This window comes from Myotis myotis, unplaced genomic scaffold, assembly GCF_014108235.1.
Source record: "Myotis myotis isolate mMyoMyo1 unplaced genomic scaffold, mMyoMyo1.p scaffold_m19_p_14, whole genome shotgun sequence".
NCBI lineage: Eukaryota > Metazoa > Chordata > Mammalia > Chiroptera > Vespertilionidae > Myotis > Myotis myotis.
Window position 1 is genome coordinate 45,355,145 of NW_023416318.1, and position 18,950 is coordinate 45,374,094.

Consider the following 18,950-nt stretch of genomic DNA (forward strand, 5'->3'; position numbering starts at 1 on the left):
TTATAATTTCTGGTGTATTTCTTTTGTCTTTTTATTCAAGCAACAGCTAATTTTCTTAAGGAAGTTTTTTTTTTCATTAAGTTGTGAAATCATACATTAAGGCTTTTTATAATGAATTATAAATTATAGTTTGTTCAGTTCACAAAAGAAAAACATTTAAACACATTCATATAACCTACTTATGCAATGTGGATTCTGGATTCTTCAATGTTCCCCTTACAAATTACTTAGGGACTGTGAATATATTAGCATGTTTACTTGAATAACTACACATTTACCAGGAAATAAAGCAAATATCTGGATCTGAGTCTACAGTCATCCTTACAAGCCTAATCTGTCTTCTAAATTCTTACTTCTGTTTATCAAAGAATGGTCCACTTACAGAAAATTGCAAAGATATCAGTAGCAGAGTTAAATCAGAATCTAGATTTAATGCTTTTCTCCTTTTCAGCATTTCTTTAGTTTTCTAAGAAGTCCTACTTAAAACTAAAGATATACTGGGTGAGGCTTTCGGGTAGACTTCATATTTGAATGCCTCTTTGTAAGATAGCAGGAAATCAGACATAAAAACCAGGATTTTACTCCCAGGATTTGGCACTAACCTGCTTTTGTAAATCAGGTATATTATAACTTCTTAGGAACTCAAGTTTTTGCCATCTGTAAAATAAAGATGTTGGCGCTCACTTCCAGTCAAAATACTTACGTAAGTCTACATTTATGTGAGTATACAAATGATAACAGAATCAGAGCAAATCCATGTGAGACTATGGACACAGGTATGTATGTAGAAACAGAAAATGGTAATGTAAAAAGTACGATGTTTACATTTGAAGTTTCCTTTCACAGTTTAGGTTTAAACTTTTGATTTAAAAGGGCTCAGTAAGACCAGCACTTTCATCTAAATCCCCAGCATCCTCTTTCATCCTGACATTTTTCTAATGTCCACAAGGAATATAACCTAAGAATATGCTTGCTTTCCTCCCAAAATAATCATTCTCATACTTGGTCTAGGATGAACTGATCCAGTCCAATCTAGATCGGGGATAGCAAACTTTTCTATAAAGATCCAAATAGTAAACATTTAGGTTTTGCAAGCTATATGGTTTCTGTAGCAACTATTCAACTCTGCCTTTGGACTGTAAAAGCAGCCATAGACTATACATAAACTAATGAGCACAGTAGCTGCATTCTAACAAAACTTTATTTAAAAAACAACAACAGGGTACAAGCAAGTCTATATCACACCAAGAAAAAAGATGGTATAAATCACCTATAAGCTAAGGTGGCAGGATTTCAGAGTAGAAAATCATCACAAAGAAAACAATTATAAGTCACTTTAAAATTCTCAGAGTCCTTTCAGCCTGGTATAAGAGAGAACATAATATAATAGAAAGTACCAATGCAGGTATTCAATATATACTAGATGTTTAATAAATACAGATCTCCTTTCCCATTTCAACAGTGTCATCCCTTAAAATAGTATCTGCCTCCAAGCCTTCCTTCTAGAGACGACTTATTCTGGCCTTCAGACAAGACCTGGCCTTTGTTTCTTCTTGATTGTGGCAAACATGCTCCTGGTAGCACTATACCAAATGTTAGTCCTCCTCTATTCCTCTCCCCCATTAATCCAAAGCTGCAACTTCACACCCTTTTCCATCTGAGCCTCAACCATCAGTATTACTATCATGCAGTATCGGCCCGGGAAGACGGTAAGGAAATAGATAAGAGAAAGAAGAGGATAGAGAGAGGGTAGGTTCAGGTGGAGGACAGGTGAGTGGTAGCATTACCTCCCTTTTCCTGACTCTAACAAAAGAGCCAGGTGCTAACTTAGTGTTAATTTAAATGAAAATGTTGTCTGCTCTACTGGGAACAAAGAACACTTCACTTCAGGAAAAGTGTTCCCTAATGAAAGAACTCAATTCTAACAGGGGGGAAAAAAAACAAAACAAAACACCACTGTAAGCTTTATTCTTATGCTTTTATCTAGATCACTTTGCCTCCAGCTGTGAAACTGACATGTTTTTAAAGCTCCAAGGAGCCTTTACGAGTAACCATGGTTACTGCTACAAAACAGTACAAGAAAAGTAGGAGGGGATAGCAATTTGAGGAGAAAAACAGTGTTTTTGATTTTCATCAAATGAAGCAATAGTAACGAGGCTGGGCAAGGGCCTCAAGATTATTACTTCTCTCCAGAGCCGCTGAAGTGTTCGATCTTTCAGCCCCACTGTCTAGTACCTCCACGGGTCATTTTACCTTATCCAGTAGTGATCCCCAAAATCTAACGTAGCATTTACAACGAACAATATCTTATAAACTCAACTAATATTCTTGTCAAGCAGTCAGTGAATTTGCTTTCCAGCAATGCAGCTTACTTGGAAAAAAAAAAAAATAAGAGCACAAGGTTGCTTAGAACTATAAGAATCCAAGCCTAAGAAGGCACCTATGGCTTTAATATAATGCCACTCCAGTAATTTTTCACAACCTTTGTTAGTAAAAACAGGTTTTCATCAAAAATCCTCTTTTCAAACCTCCTCAGTTATGAAATAATAAATCATATATAGTGGCTAACATGTTTCAGGCACTGTATAAGATGCTGAGTATTTCACAATAAAGAAAACAGACAAAAGTCATGCCTTTATGGAGCTTACAATCTAATGTAGAAGAGAGACATTAAATACACAATTGTAAATTGTGTTCGTGCTATGAAAGAAAAATACTAAAGATATTTACTGGGATATCAAGAAAAGCTTCTTTGATATATAAAGGTGATACCGTTGTGATTACCTGGTTATTAATAATAGGAAAGAAGCAAACGGGAGGCCAGACATGATAAGCATGTCATCTGGGGCAGCTTCACCAGGAAGCTGCAACTTCACATTACCCAGGGAACCACCAGTCCTTTCCCTGCAGATCACTGGGGAAAGGGATCAAACAAAGAAGATAGGCATATGTGCAATGAAGTCTGGATGATGTTGGGAAAGTGCTTGTCTTCAGCCTAACTTGGGAACAAAGATCATTGGCTAAGAGGGTGGACACCAATGAAAGATGGTAAAAATTTGGGAATACATAATCCCCAGACAAAGAATTCTTTCTCTTACCAGCTCTTGCTCTCTTGTATTCCTGTTTCTCGCTTGCTCCTTGACCCACACAGACCTGTGCGCTAGCCCACCATGAGGCCTCAGCAGCCACATGGCGAATCTCACACGCAATGGACTACAGCTGGGAACAAAGCTAACCTAGCAGATGCTGGACTGGATGATGTTTTAATATTGGGCAGAGACTCTGGGCAGTGGCTTTAATCCTGGCTCTGCTGAAGACACAGCTGGACTTTTGCCATGGCGTGACAGAGGGAAATGGGACCTTGGAAACCCAGGGTTTAATTCCATGCAAACAAAGACTGCTCACTCTACTGTGCGAGTCTCAGGAATTTACTTTCCTTGCGACATCACAAGAAACCCACTTCTACCGGCAACAGGTAGGGACATAGAGGGCACCCCACCAATAATACAAATGCCACTATTAATTACTAAGTTTTACTCAAGAGTTCTAAATTCTTATTCCATCTCTACAATAAACTGACTCGGCTTAAATCAACTCATCTCACTTCTTGGTCATTTCACAAAATGAAACAGAATTAGATGATAGTAAGGTCTTCTAAGCTTTTAAACTTAACACCTTTATAATTACATTACTATTTTTTTCTATACCAGAAGTTTATGCTTATCATACTGTACCGATCATATGGTATAATCAGGCAATTATCTAAATTTGAGCAATTAGTTCATTAATCATTCTACAAGTAATCACTGGTCACATTTGTGCCAGATACTCTCCTAGGTGTTAGAAATGCAGTAGTAAGCAAAATAGTTAAAAATCCCTGCCTTGATGGCACTTATAATTTAGTGAGAAGAGACAGACAATAAATAAGACAAATAAGTAAACAATATATTATATTAGAATATGGTAAGTACTATGGAGAAAAAGAAGTCAGGGAAGGAGTACATGAATTGATAACTTCCCCATGCCCATTATGAAGAGCAGGGATTTGTTAGGCACTAAGGGAAATAAAGATAAGCAATACCTGAGTGCCTGTCCCTGAGCTGATCACACTCTAGTAAACACAGAGGAACACTAGAAAAGGCAAGTACACAGAGTGCTATGGGATCACTCAGGAAAGAGCTACAAGGCAGAAGGAACTGAGTTGCAAGCTGCATTTTACTCCCTTAAACACACACATAAATCAAAAAGGAAAAGATTCATGTAAAAAGAATATGAGACTTGTATTTTAAAGTCATATTTCAAAATTTTATAAAACCTTATTGTATATAATTAAATAAGATATGAAAAAAAGAGACATAGACTATTTCCCTGCTTGGGAAAATTATTAAGATACAATGTAATCCTGAAATTATAGGATTTAATAAAAATAAAATAAAAACTAAAATATGTTTTAGAAACATAATCATATAAGAATCCTATATAATAAAAGCCTAGCAACCATAATGGCAGAATTACAAGAATGACTGCTCAACTATTCACTATGAGGTGCACTGACCACCTCTTGGTCCCTTTCCCCTGTTGGCAGGTTCCAATTGCCAATGGTGAATGGGGAATCTGGGTGGGTGGCAGGGGATGCAGGAGGCACCAGGCCAAGCCCCCCACCCAGCTGGTCGCCCCACACACAGATGGCGACCCACGGCGAGGGTGAGGCCGGCAAGTGGGCAACAATGGCCGACCTCTCAGTCCCTTCCCTGACCATCAGGCTCCCATCACCAGGTGGCAAATGGGGAACCAGGGTGGGTGGCAGCAAGATGGTCCTGATCGCAGGCAAGGCCTAGGGACTGTACCCATGCACGAATTCGTGCACCGGGCCTCTAGTCTATACTATAATGAAAAGGATATATCTATAACAGGGGTGGGCAAACTTTTTGACTCGAGGGCCACAATGGGTTCTTAAATTGGACCGGAGGGCCGGAACAAAAGCATGGACGGAGTGTTTGTGTGAACTAATATAAATTCAAAGTAAACATCATTACATAAAAGGGTATGGTATATATTTTTTTTTAGTTTTATTCATTTCAAACGGGCCGGATCCGGCCCGCGGGCCGTAGTTTGCCCACGGCTGATCTATAAGGAAATTCTGAAAAAGAAGAGGAATGAAGGCATATACCCTAATGATTATGAAAACACTTAATATTATGTTTATTCACCTACTAGAAATATTAAGATTCACCTTCTTAATTAAAGAAAAGATTTTGTAATAGGATATAATTCTTAAAACTGGTTTTCCAAAAGAAGGAATTTTTTAAAACGCTACTATTTTCTGACCAGGCCTGAAAGACTCAGATTATAGTTTCTTCCACACTAGAGAGCATATATCCTTTCTGTCATGACAGCTATAATATAAAGCCTGCTATTTAGGGTAGAAGGAGGATTAAACCTAGAGAAAGTACAAATTAAAGCCTCAAATTCCTGATTCTGGCCAAAGGACAGTGAGATAAAGAATCGGACCGAGACAGGAGGAAAAAGCGATTAGACCAATACTCACATTACCCTATCCAGGTAGAGGCTGCAAAAGGAAAGAGATATTTGACGGAGTAAAGCAATCTGGGAGTTGGAATAGCTTCTGTTCTTCCTGTTGAGACTGTGCAAAGTGACTGCCTTCCAGGAGCACTCCCCACCCCCTACACACATACCAACCTCTTACCTCTCCTCATCCACGCCCTAGCAAAAGCTGGAGAAAACCACATCAAAACAATGCAGAGAAGCACAATCAGAGTGAAGAGAGGCACGAGGTTGGCTCTGGAATCTCCCTTTCCCCTAATTGCCATAGAAGGCACTGGGAAATTCCTTGGTGCTCCCAAGTAGTAGAGGAAAGGTAATTTAAGATGCTGGATGGTGAATTTTCCAGAAGAGGTCACTGTGATAGGGGCAAAGTAACTCCACAGTAAAGGCCTGGAAAAGAGAACACCTGGCTAGGGGGCCAATGGAAAACCCTAGCCAGACCTCAGGTAATGTGTGACAGCTGGGAAGATGGCCAACACATCCTGGAACCAACAGAACAAATCTCAAGTAACATCATTTAAACTTCAGCTGTAGACATCTGAGGAACACCCAAGGACAGTTCTGATGGCACCCTACTAGTCACAATTCCAGGAAATAGCCCGACCAATCACTTTGAAGGAGAGATCAGTGAAAAATCGAAGAAGATGGCACATGGACTGAGGGTCCTTGTATTCTTCTACTACTACAAGGTCACATAAGCCACATACATCCAACCCATAAGTCTGGATTCCACTGTGGAAAGGTATGAGAGGAGAGATGATAACTGAAAGACTAATATTCAAACAGAGGCTGAAATATCCAAAGAGATACATTTAAATTACTGAATAAGACTTAGTTTACCAGACTTAAGACTGATACTCTTCCTCCAGTTACCACGTGACCAGGGTTCATCAAAAGGAAGACATGACTTATAAAAAAATGAACAAGCTACATTTTCTTTGAACATCTGAATAAGCATGAGTAAACTGTAATCCTACTACTGGTTTTATGATGTTTATTTTATGTGAGAATTCAAAAGAAATACTTATTGGCACATTATAAAACAACATCACTTTAAAAGTAACAAGTGGACTTCCAGTTCAAGATGGCAGACTGAGCCCAGTCATTTCGTTTCTCCTTCTTAAACATCTCATGTCAGGTGGGCCTGGAGTATAGACAGGACATAGAATAACTGAAAAACCACCAAAGGCAACCAGTACAACCCTGATAGTAAATAGTAAATGCTGGTCACAGCAGATAAATTCCTTCCTATAGCAGAAGCTGGGGGAGGGATAGGTCCCAGTTTATTAGCCTTGTCTCTACATGGAGCATGATAAAGAAAAAAGGGGCTCCACCTCCCATTTACCACAGCAAGTGAGAAGCCAACCTACAGAGCCCGGTGGTCAGGATGAAATTCATTGGGGAAATCAATGCTTTCTAAAGAATACTGACCTTGCCCTGGGGGTTCAGTAGGTTGGGCAAAGTTCCATGCACCAAAAAGTTGGCAGTTCAATTCCCAGTCAGGGCACATGCCCAGATTTGGGTCTTGATCCCTGGTAGGGGGTGTGCAGGAGACAGCTGATCAATTTTTCATTCTCACGTAGATGTTTCTTGCTCTCTCTCCCCCTCTCCCTTTCTCTCTAAAAAATCCTATCTAGCCCTGATTGGTTTGGCTCAGTGGATAGAGCGTCAGCCTGAAGACTCAAGGGTCCCAGGTTCGATTCTGGTCAAGGGCATGTACCTTGGTTGCGGGCACATCCCCAGAAGGGGGTGTGCAGGAGGCAGCTGATTGATGTTTCTTTCTCATCAATGTTTCTAACTCTGTGTCCCTCTCCCTTCCTCTGTGTAAAAATCAATAAAACATATTGAAAAAAATCCTATCTAATAAAAGAACAATATGCAAATTAACCATCACTCCATGACAAAAAGATGGCAGCACCCATAGTGGCCTGGGTGGGATGCTGGCGGCGGCGCCCCAGCAATGTGAGCTGAGCAGGCAAGCATGGCCTGCAGGTAGCACCCAGCGACCCAGGAGCAGGCAACCGTGGCCTGCAGGCAGCTTGTCCATCACTGTGGTGTGGAGCAGGCAGGCCCCACAGAGAGCAGAGAACCATGGGGAGCAGACCTGAGCTGTCAGTAGGACATGCCCTGAAGGCTCCCTGATTGGAGAGGCTGCAGGTCAGGCTGAGGGACATCCCCCCTTGCCCCCCCCCCCACATGAATTTTGTGCACCGGGCCTCTAGTAAATAATAAAAATCTTTAAAGAATACTGACCTTTACAGAATTTCACCAGTTTACCAAGATGTTACAAGCATCCAAACTTCTGAAGTGTTTAGATCGGTGGTTCTCAACCTTCTGGCACTTTAAATACAGTTCCTCATGTTGTGACCCAACCATAAAATTATTTTCATTGCTACTTCATAATTGTAATGTTGCTACTGTTATGAATCATAATGTAAATATCTGATATGCAGGATGGTCTTAGGCGACCCTTGTGAAAGGGTTGTTCGACCGCCAAAGGGGTTGCGAACCACAGGTTGAGAACCGCTGGTTTAGATGCTCAACCCCAGACTTACTAAATCAGATTTCTGTGAGGTTTAGACTGCATTTAAGCTGGGCCCTGAAGGGATTTTGTATATATTTAAATTGGATGACTACTTATTTAGACCTTTGTTTGAAAATACTGTAAAGAAGAATAGCCAAGAATCACCAGCTAATTAATAAAAACTAAGAGAGGCACCAAGGTGAAAAAGCAGGGGTACAATGACCCAAAGAAAAAAGAGTAAGGTAACCAAAATAAATAGAATGTCTTAACTTTACTTGGTATCTTCAGAGAGATTCAAGAGGCCAATGTGTCCACAAAACAAGAAAAATCTGTTCATAAGATATCATAATCAATGAATAAGAAAGAATTTTTAGAAAATAAAAATAAAACTTATTTTCAAAATGTGGTTGTCCTGAATTAAATTCTGGAACAGAAAACGGGCAATAAGTGGAAAAACTGATGAAATACAAATAAAAGCTGGAATGTAGTTAAAAGTAATGCACCAATGTTGGTTTCTTAGTCCCGAAATATATACCATGGTTTTGTAAGCTGTTAACATATCAAGAAACTGAGATATATGGGCATCTGTATTAATCTTTGCTACTTTTCTGTATATTTAAATTAATTCAAAAATATATTTTTAAAAGAAATGTATATACCATTTTTTATGGCCCCCGGAAACATATGACAGTTCTAGTTTTTCTGCACCTTTACTAGCACCTGGTATTCTCACTATTTCTTATCTTAGTCATTTTCATAGGTATGTAGTGGTATCTCAGTGTGGTTTTAATTTGCATTTCCCCAATGGTTAATGATATTGACCATCTTTTCATGTGTTCATTTATCAATGGTATGTCCTTTTTGAGGTATCTTTTTGTCCATTTTTAAATTATATGTTTCCTTATTGTTGAGTTTTGAGAGTTTTTAATATATTCTTATATAAGTCCTTTATTGGATATAGGATATGAAAATATTTAATCTCAATGTATAGCTTATATTTTTATTCTCTTAACTGTGTCTTTCACATAATAAAAGCTTTTAATTTCTATGAAGTCTAACTTACCAATATTTTTATCTAATGAATCATGTTTTTGGTGTCTCGCCTAACCTCAAGTCACAAAGTTTTCGACATATGCCTTCTTCCAAAAGCATTTTTCAGTTAGATCTATGATGCATTTGAAGTTAATTGTTATATAAGGTATGCAGTATAAATCAAGGTTCATTATTTTGCATTGGAATGCAAAGCCAACACCATTTACTAAAAAAGCTATTCTTTCTCTTCTGATATGCTTTTGCAACTTTGCCAAAAACCAATTGGCTATATTTGTGTGGGTTCCAGTTCTGGACTGTCTACTCTGTTCCAACAATCTATGCGTGTATCCTTTTGTCAATACTACACCATCTTTATTTCTGTACTGACATTTTTAGTACCTTCAGTATGCAATATGCTCCTTTCTTACTTCAAAAACTTCAGATATGCTGGTTCTGTCTGCCTGTACATTTTCCTCCCTCACCTAGTAAAGCCTAACTCAGTGATGGCAAACCTATGACACGCGTGTCAGAGATGACACGCGAACTCATTTTTTTGGTTGATTTTTCTTTGTTAAATGGCATTTAAATATATAAAATAAATATCAAAAATATAAGTCTTTATTTTACTATGGTTGCAAATATCAAAAAATTTCTATATGTGACACGGCACCAGAGTTAAATTAGGGTTTTTCAAAATTCTGACACGCCGAGCTCAAAAGGTTCGCCATCACTGGCCTAACTCATCTTTCAAAATTCAACCTAAATGTCACTTTCTCAGAAAAAACTTCCATCGTGAAGGTCAAGACAAAGGGAAAATATTAAGATGCATCAGTTCAATAGAGCTTCCAATTACCGACTCAGCAAGAGTCTGGGACAACTGAAAGCTTTAAAAGAAGCTATTAGGATTTCTTAAGCTTGGTAACATCTCTGTCTTTTTCTGTCAAGATCACCACACCTTCTCCAGTTCTTCCTGCTTCTACCATTCCCCCAATGCTTAGTTGTAAAATACTAAAAGCAAAATGTAAGGTGGCAAGTAAGGAGGGAAGCCGTCAACAATACATCAATCCACTTCTGCCCTGGATAGGGGTTGGAGATAGAAAAGATTCTCTAAGAAACAGAAGAAAGTGGATGAATTTCCTAGGGCCTCAAACAAGAAAACTTATCTAGGTTTAACAAAAACTAAGGCAGTATTGAGAACAGGCTGATCTTCGTATTAAGTAATAACAATTTAGAGAACTAGCTGGGGATGGGAAGGAGTTACGACTTTTAAAGAGTCTCTTCCCTATATAATTGACAATGATTTCAAAATACTATAAGCATGAAAAAGAAAAAAAATTAACTCAAATTTCCTGAGCATTTGTTATATGCCAGGGACAGGGTTCAATACTTTACATATGTGTTTTCATGTATTCTTTACAAAACATCTGTGAAGTAGGTATTACTATATCTACTTGGTAGAAAAAGAAATTGAGCTTATACAACTTGATTGGTTCAGTTTCCTCCTTATTCTGATTCTCCTAATTTGTTTTAATAATAATCATACTTATGAAAAAAAAAAAAAAGCAATACATGGGAAAAAATCTCAATTTAAAAAGGATAATTAACAGACACCAGTACTGAGAGGACAACGATGTCTGAATTATCTAACAAGGATTTTAAAGCAGGTATCAGTAAAATGATCCAAGTAATTACAAACTACTGAGATACATGGAAAAACAGAGTCTCAGCAACGAAATAGAAGATATAAAGAAGAACCAAGTAGACATTTCAGAACTGAAAAATGCAATAGCCAAAATTAAACTCACTGAGTGAACCCAATATTAAAATGGCAATAACAGAAGAATCAGTGAACTTAAAAGATTGATCAATCGAAATTATCCAGCCCTAGCTGGATTAGCTCAGTGGATAGAGTGTTAGCCTATGGATGGAAGGATCCTGGTTCGATTCCGATGAAGGGCACATTATCATAACACTTAATTACTGCCGGGAGCCAGTCCATCCTTGCTGTTTAAAAGGACCTGGCATATATGGCATGCTGTTCTTAATATGTTTGCTCACCTTCTTGGCACTATGTGTTTTAACCAAGGTCACCTCTCTGAGAAAGGTTGTTTCCCCAGGTAGGGATTTTCCCCTGAAGTTAGGGAGGGAATAAAACCTCTTAACTAAGTGCCAGGCGGGTAATTAATCACTTTAACTATGAACAATCATGCTTAAGCTACATAATCTTTACTCCCTGGAATGGAGATAAGAAACGCCCTAACCTTTGTAATAGAGATTGATAGGATTGAATCAACTGGTATAAATACAGATGTAACAAGACAGCAAGACACAGAACTTAGAACACAGAACTTAGAATACAGAGCTTACAACACAGAACTAAGAAGAAGACAGAACCAGGAGGCACAGAACCTACACAGAACGTTCTCTAGAGACAGAAGAACTTCGCTGGAGAGAACATGGCAAAAGATCCTGGACAGAAACTGGCCTCAGAACCTAGAGACAGAACCTAGCGAGAGAACATGGCAAAAGATCCTGGACTGAACCTGACTACAGAAATTGGCAAGAGAACCTGACTAGAACCTGGTGACTGAACCTGGCTGGAGAACCTAGCGAGGGAACTTGGCTACAGAACCTGGCTGGAGAACCTGGAGAACCTGGCTGGAGAACCTAGCAAGACAACATGGACACAGAACCTGGCAGGAGATCCAAAGCAGAACCTCTCTGGAGATCCAGACCAGAACTTGGCTGGAGATCCTGGCTGGAGATCCTGGCTAGGCTGCTGATCAACTGAACACTGTCTCCGTGTCCTTCCTTCTTCGCCGACTCCATCCACACCTTTGGGGACCCCTGGACCCGCTGGGGTTGGACCCCAGCAAATTACCTGGAATGAATTACTCTGTTCTCTTCTGTAGTATCCCTCTCCTTCCTCCACTAAAAAGTAAATTCTATGAAAGTATGGACTTTTATTCTGCTCACTGCTATATGATTAATATGCTGAGTCTTGTGTTGGACATTTAGTTTGATAACAAACAGCTGAAAATCTCTTCCTTAAGAATTCTGTCTTTTTAATCTAAGTACAAATATGGAAGAAGTGTGATTTCACAGACAATTTTATTTTTCTGGCCCACCTATGATATTTAAAAAAAAATCTTTATTATTAAACATAAAAGGGGATATATGTAATACATTCACAATTTTTAAATGAACATTACTGAGATAAAATTTACACACAATAAAATGAGCCTAATTTAAATATACAACAGAATGAATTTTGACAAAGGAAAACACCTTTGTAACCACAATTAAGATATAGAACATTTCCACTGTCCCAAATGAAATTTGTTCATTTCAATAATAATTACAATTGTTGAGTACCTACTATCAGCCAAACTAGTCTAGTTTCTTCATAACTTTTTGCAGTCCAGATAATACTTACTTTAATATTTAAAGGTCTCCTAAATGAATTCTATAAGAAATGGTTTGGTATATAACAGGTTTTTTTCTATACCTACCAATCAAAATGTTTATCTATATTTAATGAGCAGAAAGAACGAAAGCCCTTATGCATCTCCTCATACTGCACATCCTATATCAAAAACAACCCTTGGCCCCATTCTCCAGGAGGTGTGGGTCCATCCATCATTCAAGTCCTACTTATGCCACCTTCTCTGCAAAGCTCTAACACTTCCTCTCCTCCTGTCCCTTCTCCATACTAATCTTTGTTCCCTTATCTAAATATTTGTCACACAGTTTATAAACACTTGTTAGTCCATTAAAGAAAGGACAATGTCTTATGCATATGTTATAAACCCAGCATCTGGCATGCAGAACAAATAATACATACTCAAGATTCAGGGAAAATATCATCTACTTGGCACAGCCCTTTCCAACTCAACCTCTAAACCTGAAAATCTATATATATAAAAGCCCAATATGCAAAGTGTCCCCTTGGGAGTTCGACTGACCGGGAGTTTGACTGCTCACTATGACGTATGCTGACCACCAGGGGGTGGTGCGGAACAAAGGAAAGCCCTGGCCGGTAGCCGACAGCCGCTAGGGACTGGGCCTCTAGCATAAAATAATTCACTTAGGTATACTGTTCTGAACCACTATTCAAACAATTCAATTGAATTGTCATGTGAATTCAATTAAAAATTCATCTTTTTGTCATCTAAAGCTTTCGTTTACATTTTGAATTCTGAATGTTAAACATTAATGCTCAAAAATACTGGTCAACTGCTTGGTAAAATGCTTGCTATTTCTTAAAAAGGAATCTGCACATGTTTATCTAGAGATAATTTAATTCATGATGTTTCTCCATTTTATAAACAATACAGAATTAGTTTTTGCACAACGGCTGGCAACAAATTGGTTTTTTAAAAACCTCTTCTTAGTTTATTCCAAATAAATTTCATAAACCTAATTCACCACAATGGCCTGTTTCATAAATGTCAACTTTCACTACCCAACTGCCACTAACATATTAAGTGCTAGGGAAAAACAAACAAAAAAACTTTTTCATAAAGCCCTAGAGAGAAAACTAGGTTCTCAATTCAAAAAGTTTAATGGTATGATCCTTCACTAGAAGATCATAATTTTAAAAAGATATTCTAGCAATATTTTGACAGAACAAACAGTAATAGTTTATATAGTTTTCCTCTGTCTTTAATGAAGACTTACAAAAACATACATAAAGCTGAAGGAATTACTTGACTGTGTTCTATTTTGACCCTAAACAATTTTGTGAATGCTTTTAAACAAAATTTCAGTAAAATTTTTTCTGTATTATATTTTTGTTTACTCTTCTAATAGCACTGTCTCTTTACATCACCAAGTTTAACTCTTACAATTAATCAAAATAGTATTAGTGCAAAGGAACAAATTATCAGATTCCTATCCATAGTTCAAGATGAAAAAAAAATAGCTTTACAATGACTATATTTGGACTTCTACACGAAGTTCCACTCTAGTATTTCCAATATAGTTTATACTGATCTCCCTGCCTGAACCGGCCCTATATACCAATGCCAAATTAAATTCCTTGAATTAAATAACTCTTTCAACATCAACTTTCATAGAAAACCATTAATGACTTCCCATACTACAGAACAAAGTCCCACCTAATCAGCTTGATTTACAAGTCCGCTCAGGGCACTGTCTTTACATATCCCTCAGCTCCTACCTTGCCTTCCAGTCAATTCTACTTACTGTCAGGCCTTTCCTTATACTGACCTTCTTCCTGGAATGCCTTTCCCAACTCCTAGGTCCCAAGAGAATCCATATTTTACTGAACTTTCAAACTCAAGTTCAAATTTCTCCAAAAAACTCTTCATCAACCAACTTGTTCCACATCTTCCTTACTCATTAAGGTACTTAAGAACAGGTTCTATATGTGTATACTTAAATTTAACTTAATATTATTCCATTGATTTGTTCATTTCAAAAATAATTATAATTGTTGAGTAACTACTATAAGTCAAACTATTTTATGCACTGGTGCTACAGTAGAGAACAAAAAAGCTACCATCCCTGTTGTCACAGTGCTTATATGTATTGAATATGAACTATTTGTGTATTTATTTATCATAAAACATCAAATTTCCCATTGTTAGCCAATTAGGCTGTCTTCAGTTTTTACTATTATAAGTAATATTATTGTGAATATAGCTGATACAGCTTTTTTATTCCTTGAATTATTTACTTAGGGTTAATGTCCAAGAGTAGTATTATTAAATCAATGGCCATAAATATGTTTAAGGCTTTTAAGATATACTACCATACCACCCTCCAAATGAGCTGTACCAATGCCAAAGCAATGCCTAAGTACTTGATTCCCTATGGACTATTTTATTACAGTTATTCAGTAACTATAAAAAGGTGATTCACTATTGTTTTAATTATCCAGAAGGTTTAACTCTTTTCTTAACATTTGTTTATGCTATATCCCCTTATAACCTAATGGGCATGACTTTATCAATGTATTTACTGGAATCTTAGTGTTGTAAATATCTTTTAAATATTCATAGTAGTTTTAGATTTACCACTTGACAGACTTTATACTTGCTTAATATATATTAAATTCCTAAGCCATATTATCTCAATTCTAAAGATAGTTGTTTTTCTTAAAATAACATTTTTAGACTTCTGAAACTAGGCAAAGTATCAGATTTAATGTCCAGAAACCCACTAGTAGTCAAGCAAAAGAATAAGTTGTGATACATGTTATTCCTTGCCTAGGTATAAACCTGTAGGAAATACCTTCACATAGAAGGCATTAGTTTACCCAACCATGACCATAGCTGAGTTAAGTTCACAGGTAAATGTACTCACAGTTGAATTTTAAGTGAAATCTGAAAGCCTGCTGCTTGGAAATGTTTTCAGAAAGACTGAACTGTGATAAAGCACTGAAATAAAAAGGCATTATGAGGCAGAAACTGTCTGTTGTAAGATAAGCAAGGACAATTCAAGGCAGCAGAAAGCATCCAATCCCTCAAAACAGACCACAGAATTTTCAGAGCTGGGAGACATGGGTGTGACCAATTACTATTTGACAAAGTACTATTACCAAGTGCTGGATATCAATCTGTCAAAAGTTTCCAGCTGACTCAAAAATAAAGTTATTTAATATACAGCTTATCTACAGAAAAACTGAAAATATGAGTTTAACCAAAAGCAAAAAGCAGGTTAAATTTCATATTTTCCATATAACAATAATAATGTGTAAAGAAAGCAAAAAATGTAAGCAAAGGTGAGAAAAATCTGCATTTCAGGATGTGAAAAAGGTTTGGACTTAATTGTATATTATGATTTGAAAGAAGATAGTATAGAAATTATATGGGTAAATGAATGCTTCTGTTAGTTAATTTCTAAGAAGGATTTAAAAAACAAATGTAATGTTTCTTTTTTCTTGAAAATATGATAAATCAACAGTATATGTTACAATTAATAGTGACAGAATTGAGAAAATGCACTGCATGTATGCATGTGTGGACATATTTGTCAATTATTTATTCACTCATTCATTTCTGAGTAAAAGAAAGCAAGAACAGAGAAGCAGGAACAAAACTAAAGATATAATGCATAAAGATCAAACTCTTTCAAGATCCCAAAAGTTACTGTGATATAGAAAAATACATGATGAATGAAGCAAATACAACCTAAATGAAAAATAATAACCAGTTAGATAACTAACTACACTTTCGATTCCCGGTTAGGGCATATGCCTGGGTTGTGGGCTTGATCCTCACTGTGGGTCGTGCAGGAGGCAGCCAACCAATGATTCTCATTCATCACTGATGTTTCTATCTCTCTCTCCCTCTCCCTTCCTCTCTGTAATCAATAAAAATATATATTTTTTAAAAAACTAACTAGCAACTAACATAACCAAAACACCTTATGAAGTTAAAGGTAAATAATAGCAAACAGAAATAGTTGAGAGAAAGTAAATAAAAATTGATCTTAATTCAGTTAAAGGTAAGAATAATAAGAACTTATAAAAATCATGTGATATTTGACCAAGATTCAGAATGCCGTAATTCTTGGTCAATCAACCTACCACTATAAGTACCAGACAGTGGAAAGTGAGGAGGATGCACCAGGCAAAATTGCCTGTTTATTATCCTCAAAGGGTTTTGACCACAGCAATTAGGGACTCCTCTGCCTCAGTTACAGGTAAGCCTAACATGTGAAACACTGAGAACAAGCCAACTGGTTTCTTGTCTTCTTTTACTTAGGCCCTCATCTTAACCCACAGAAAAGAAGGAGGAAAAGATAAACAAGTATTTCCACAAAGCCATGACGGAGTAATAGGGATCCGATGAATCCTCCCAGCTTATACAACCAGAAAACTGTATAAAATAAACAGTTTTTGCCGGAAGCCAGTCCATCCTTGCTGCTTGACACAGTCACTGCAGGAAAGAAACACCTGCACAGCATATGTTTCAAGGGACCGGGCGTATATGGCATACTGTTCTTAATATGTTTGCTCCCCTTAGCGCTATGTGTTTTAACCAAGGTCACCTCTCCGAGAAAGGTTGTTTCCCCAGGTAGGGATTTTCCCCTGAAGCTAGGGAGGGGATAAAACCCCTTAACTAAGTGCCAGGCGGGTAGTTAATCATTTTAACTACAAACAATCGCGCTTAAGCTACATAATCTTTACTCCCTGGAATGGAGATAAGAAACGCCCTAACCTTTGCAATAGAGATTGACAGGATTAAAATCAACTGGTATAAATACAGATGTAACAAGACAATAAACACCAGAACTTGGCTGGAGTTCCTGGCTAGAGATCCTGGCTAGGCTGCTGATCAACTGAACGCTGTCTCCGTGTCATTCCTTCTTCCCCGACTCTGTCCACAACTTTGGGGACCCCTGGACCTGCTGGGGTTGGACCCCAGCAAGTTTTCACAAATTGGACAACAGTCAAAGCAGGAGTGAGATTCCTAAGAAAAGGGGGGGAATGAGGTGAGGTCTACAAATGTCCCACATCATACCCTTGAAGCAGTTGACAGTATGCAAGGTAGAGAGGGGGAACTTCAACAGAGTCTGGCAGTCTCAGAAAATTGAGGAAACAGAGACTCATGTTCAGGGAGGCTAAGGCATCCAGAATTTGTGGAAATGCAAGCCAGAGAGAAGGGAACTGCATTCAGCGATAGGGCTCTGGAGATCTACAGAGACGGCCCCTCCAGCCACTGGCAGGTACTGATCTGTCATGTGTTGAGAGGAAAATACCTAAGGTTGGAGAAAGGAAACTACTAGAAAAAAAATAAGTCAAAGGATTCCTAAAACTCAGACAAGGTTAGGAATAGTTTGTATTCCTATCAAATAGAGTGAAGGCCTTGTAACACATGAGACATTAAATAAACTCATCAGAGGGCTTCAACTCTAAATTAGCTCTAGGAAAAAAGGCTGCTCTGGAATCATCCTAACAAAGCTTCCTTAAAACAAGGCAAGTCTTAAAAAATCATCAAGGTGATTTCAAAAATGTTAACTGAATGCCACAACTTAGAACAACATAATTTAAAGGCCCACGGGGAGGAAGAGAAATGAGGGAATGATCGGTTGGTGGAGCAGTCAGAACACACACAACATTTTATCCATTAAGCTTGATGTCTGATATGGGTGCAGTTCATGGTGCCCCAAAATCTCTATATACTATGCGTTTTCCTACATTTGATACCTCACTGTACTACTCATTTTCCTATACATACATCCCTATGATAAAGTTACAAATTAGGCACAGTAAGAAATTAGCTGGACAAAGAGATAATTCATGCCTTAGGTGGAATGGAACAGGACGGCCCAACATTTCATTATGCTACTCAGAAGGGCGTGCAATTTAAAACTATGAGTTGTTTATGTCTGGAATTTTCCATTTAATATTTTTGGGCCACATTTGACCAGGGGTAACTGAAACCACAGAAAGCCAAACTGTGAATAAGAGGGGACTAGTGCAGCCCTGACTGGTTTGGCTCAGTGGATAGAGCGTTGGCCTGCGGACTGAAGGGTCCCAGGTTCGGTTCTGGTCAAGGGCATGTACCTTGGTTGCGGGCACATCCCCGGTAGGGGGTGTGCAGGAGGCAGCTGATGGATGTTTCTCTCTCATCGATGTTTCTAACTCTCTATCCCTCTCTCTTCTTCTCTGTAAAAAATCAATTAAATATATTTTAAAAAAAGGGGGGACTAGTGCATTTCATCTTTCTACTCAAAGCTTTCATGATAAGATAGGAGAGTGAATTTCTGTCATACTCATGTAGTTTTTATTCAGAAATATATTTTATCTCTTACCAATAAACTATAGCCAGTAAAAGCAAACCCTTTCTTTAACACA

General features: G+C 37.8%; 1 protein-coding gene across 9 annotated transcripts in view; it reads right to left on the reverse strand.

The window, feature by feature from the left end:
* Positions 1-18,950, reverse strand: part of NCOA1 (nuclear receptor coactivator 1) — a 172,236-nt gene that overhangs the window by 101,217 nt on the left and 52,069 nt on the right. The window contains exon 3 of one of the 9 annotated variants that reach the window (XM_036335191.1): positions 603-657. The exons of the other annotated variants lie outside the window; for them this stretch is intronic. The gene's annotated coding sequence lies outside the window, so the exon portion shown is untranslated. The remainder of the gene's footprint in view (positions 1-602; positions 658-18,950) is intronic. 9 annotated transcript variants of the gene reach the window in all.